Raw genomic sequence first — 4,792 nt, 5'->3', positions numbered from 1 at the left:
TTTCCTTTCAGTTTGGGAAGTTCCTACTCATCTAACTTCAATCTCAGTGATTCTTCCCTCTGCCTTACGCAGTCTACTGATGAGCTCATCAAAGGCCTTCTTCATTTCTGTTACAGAGTTTTGATTTCCAGCATTTTGTTTTAATTTTGACTTAGAGTGCCCATCTCTCTGCTTTACACTAATCATCTCTTCTTGATTGTTGTTTACTTCCCCATTAGAGCCCTTATTACATAAATTAGTCATTTTAAATCCTTTTTCTGATAATTCCAATTTCTCTGTCACATCTGGGTCTTATTGTGCTGCTTGGTTTATTCCTAGACTGAGATTTTTTCTGGCCTGTTAGCATGCCTTATCATTTTCTTGTTAAAAGCCCAACATAGCACTCACTTTGGCAGCACATGTACTAAAAATTAGAACGATACAGAGAATACTAGCATGGCCCCTGTGCAAGGATGACATGGAAATTCATGAAGCATTCCATATTTTTAAGCCCAATATAATGTATCAAATAAGAGAAACTGAGGCAAACTTGCCATTAGTGTGACGTTTCATCTTAACCTGAGTAGGCTTTGGCTTTGTTAAATGTTTGTTAAATGTTATAGCCGTGGATGCTGGAGGTTTCAACTGCCCAGGTGATTAGATGTCATATAACTTACTAAGTGATCATCCTGATTAATTTTGTACCCATCTGATAACGTATATAGTTATTTGAATGTTATTGACTATATTCCCTATGCTATACTTTACATCCTCATGGTTGTTCTGTTATTACCAATTTGTACTTCTTAATCCCTGAAAACTTTTCATCCATCCCTCTAATCCTCCTCCATTCTGACAAATGTCAAAATGTTTTCTGTACCTATGGGCCTGTTTCTATTCTGTTTGGTTGGTTATTTTGTTTTTTTAGATTCAATTATTGATAGATATGTATTTATTGACATTTTATTGTTCATATTTTTCATCATCTTCTTCTCCTTCTTAAAGACCCTTTAACATTTCATATAATGCTGGTTTGGTGATGATGAACTCCTTTAGTTTTGTCTTGTCTGGGAAGCTCTTTACCCACCCTTCAATTCTAAAGTATAGCTTTGCTGGGCAGAGTAATCTTGGTTGTAGGTCCTTCCTTTTCATTATTTTGAACATGTCTAACCAGTCTCTTCTGACTTGCAAAGATTCTGTTGAAAAATCAGCTGACGGTTTTCTGGGAACTGTTCCCTTGTAGGTAACTAATAGCTTTTCTCTTGCTTTAAGATCCTCTCTTTGTCTTTACTCTTTTGCATTTTAATTATAATGTGTCTTGGTGTGGACCTCTTTAGGTTCGTCCTGTTTGGGACTCTGTTCTTCCTGGTCTTGTATGTCTATCTCTTTTGCCAGGTTAGGAAAGCTTTCTGTCATTATTTTTCCAAATAGGTTTTCAGTGTCTTACTCTTTCTTCTTGCAGTACCCACATGATGTAATTATTGGTATGCTTAAAGTTGTCCTAGAGGCTCCACATTCTCATATTTTTGTATTCTTTTTTTTTCTTTCTGTTCTAATTGTTTTTTTTTTTTTTGCTTTGTTATGTTTCAAATCGTTGCTTTGATTCCCAACTTCATCTACTATACTATTGATTTCCGGTAAATTATTCTTCATTTCAGTTAGTGTAGTCTTCATTTCTGAATGGTTCTTTTTTTATGGTTTCTATGTCCTTTTTTATTCTGTTGAAGTTCTCTCTAGGTTCATCTAGTCCCTGCCTAAGTTCACTGAGCATCCTTACAACTAGTATTTTAAATGCTGTACCTAGTGGATTGTTTGTCTCCATTTCACTTAGTTCTTTTTCTGGAGTTTTGTTCTGTTCATTCATTTGTGACATGTTTCATTGTGTCCTCATTTTGGCAGCCTCTCTGTGTTTGTTTCTATGTATTAGGTAGAGCTGCTATGTCTCCTGGGCTTAGTAGAGTGGCCTAATATAGTAGATGTTCCGTAGGGTCCAGTGGCACAGCCTCTCCATTCACCCACTCCAGGTGAGCACCCCCTCCCAACCATATGCTGTATACACCCTCCTATTGTAGTTGAGCCTTGATTGCTGTTAGCACATCAATGGGAGAGCATTACCCCCAGCCTAATTAGCTGTAAATACTGCCTGTGGACACTTTAGAGGATCAGATATACAGGGCTCTGATGTCAGTTGAGTCTGCCCCTTGAGTGCGTCACTTTTAGAGGTAGTTGGGTGATGCTTTGGTATAGTCTGAAGCTGTCCACCAGGTTTACTAGCTCTGGAGCCCCTCAGGAGATGCAAGCCACTTGTGTTCTGCCCATGGCCACCTGGCATGAGCTACAAGGCTATCTGTGGATAGCTGCTACTTGTGCCAGGCTTGCAGGTACCCAGGAGAGGCCAACCTCAAACCAAGACCAGTTGCCACTAGTGCCAGGCCTGGGGCCATTTAGCAAGAGGTACAGGGCACACCAAAGCCAGATGTTCTTGTTTGAGAGATTTGGGGAAAGTCTGAAGCCAGAACCAAGACAGGCCATTTGTCTGGAAGAGCCACTGGAAACAACTTGGGTGGGTCCACAAGTTGAGGAGAAGGTCTCAGAGAATCACCAGGGCTGTGCAAACAGTGTGAGCCAGGTTGATGGAAATTCAGATGTGGTGCCTACCTGCTGGCTCTATGGGGGAAGGGCTCAAAAAAGGAACACAGGCCTCTTCCAACACTTCTGTCTGTGAAAAAGCTGTCCTTCCAGCTCTTGCTCTAATGACAAACAGTTCAATTTGTCTCATAAGTTCCTAGAGCCTTTCAAGCTGCTGCCCCAGTGCTGGAACTCAGAAGGAGTATGCCCAAGTGAGTCTGTGCAGAAGCCCTTTAGGAGAAATTCCTGGGATTCCAGAAGCCTCTGTCTCTCTCACTCAGCCATAATCCCCACAGGTTTTTTATAGCCAGAAGTTCTGGGGACTTCTCTTTCTGTCACTGGAATCCTGAACTGGGGTAGGGCAGGGACCCCTAGTGTAGTAGGGCAGGGACCCCTCACTCCTCAGGGGGGACCTCCACAGCCAAGATATCCCACCCAATTTTTATAGCCACATGTGGGTGTGGGACCAGACTGTTCTGTGTTTCCATGTCTACTAGCAGTGTCAGTGTGGCTTCTTCTTTATGTTCTTAGTTGTAGGACTTCCATTCAGCTAGATTTCAGGTGATTCTAAATGATGGTTGTTCTGTAGTGTAGCTGTGATTTTGATGTGGTTGTGGGAGGATGTGAGTACCGCTTCTAACTACAACCCCATCTTGGCTGGAACTGATAGAATATTTACTTACAAATTAAAACAGATGGACACACACTGAATAGTTATTCTGTTTTAATAAAAGGTCATAGGCAGTGATTTTGCTTTCCCTTGACATTAGTGAAAATGTATCTCACTTCTTTCTCAACAGCCTCCTTCTAATCTAAAGAGGTAGAAAGCACCTCCACTGTTTAAAAGGCCCCATCTTGTACTCAAAGGAAATCAAGTTATCAAAATGTGAACAGCCTTAGTCATCCCACAGATAGCTAATATTTTAATAACAGGAAATCGTATTTAGAATAGTTAAAAAATAAAACTTGTAACTGACAAGTAACAAACTTAGAACTGACATGCAATTTTGAGGCTACTCACCCCTCCTGGCTTACAGATGTAATAGCAATGCTGGGGAGTGTCATCAAGGGGAGCGTGGTGGGCCTGGAAATGCCATCACCGTCAGGCGTCCTGGCCCTCTCGCTCTGTCTTTGGGACAGCGGCGGTAGCTGCAGGTTTCCTGAGCAACACCGTCTCCCTCTCCAGAGGTCAATCCCAAGTGTGTTACTAGAACTGTAGGATTTACTCAAGCTACATTCAAAATAGTCTTTAACATTCTGGAGGAACAACAGGGAAAGAAGGAGAAAAAAGAAAAGAAAAATGTTAAAAATGAGGCACAGTGGAGTAAAATAAGAAACTAAATGATCAAGTTGTCACTCACAAAGTCCTGAATCATTTATTATCTCAGGAGCAGAATCTAACAATGGCATCAACAGCTTAATAGAAATCAAGGAATGGGGGGGCACAACTTTTAGAACAAACATATCAGTTGCATATTCATGGCGATCTTTAAGGCTGTAGATAATGTTTCCCATTAATGGCATGTGGATTGAAGGGCCTATCTCCTTTCTCTTTTTTTTTAAATATTTTATTTATTTATTTTTTGAGAGAGGGGAAGGGAAGGAGAAAGAGTGGGAGAGAAATATCAATGTATGGTTGCCTCTCATGCGTCCCCTGCTGGGAACCGGCCTGCAACCCAGGCATGTGCCCTGACTGGGAATCGAACAGTGATACTCTGGTTCGCAGGCCCGCGCTCAATCCACTGAGCTATGCCAGCCAGGGCTCCTTTCTCTTTTTAACACTTCTCTTTCTTTTTTCTTTTTCATTTGCTAAAATGAAAGCTTATCATTAAAAATATTTAGGAAATCAATGATATTCTACAACATAGGAACAATCTTTACTGGCTAAAGTATAAAATTCCTAGTTTAGTGTTTTAAAGTAAAAAAATATTTTCTATCACAGAACAGCAAGATGGAATAATGATGAAATTGTGGGTGACTGCTATTCTTGTTCCAATAAAAGTTCTCAAGATTGAGATTTCTTTCTCTATTACATTATACAAGAGATCAGAAAAAGAAGAGTATAATTAATTCAGTCCTGGGCTGAACTATAATGTTCAATACTTTCTCTGATGCTGACAAATGAAATTCTTGTGAGAAAATAAAAAGCATTGTACTATAACCTGTGATAAGAGTTATTTGCTTT

At 40.2% G+C, this 4,792-nt stretch overlaps 1 non-coding gene across 1 annotated transcript; it reads left to right on the top strand.

Moving 5' to 3' along the window:
* Window positions 1–379: 379 nt before the first annotated feature.
* On the top strand, window positions 380–487 carry LOC119063537 (U6 spliceosomal RNA). Its single transcript, XR_005085204.2, has one exon. It is a non-coding gene; the product is annotated as a U6 spliceosomal RNA (small nuclear RNA).
* The last annotated feature ends 4,305 nt before the right edge of the window (window positions 488–4,792 follow it).

Source organism: Artibeus jamaicensis, unplaced genomic scaffold, assembly GCF_021234435.1.
Source record: "Artibeus jamaicensis isolate MK-2021 breed Jamaican fruit bat unplaced genomic scaffold, CSHL_Jam_final scaffold_1019, whole genome shotgun sequence".
NCBI lineage: Eukaryota > Metazoa > Chordata > Mammalia > Chiroptera > Phyllostomidae > Artibeus > Artibeus jamaicensis.
This window is presented reverse-complemented; position numbering and strand designations above follow the sequence as displayed.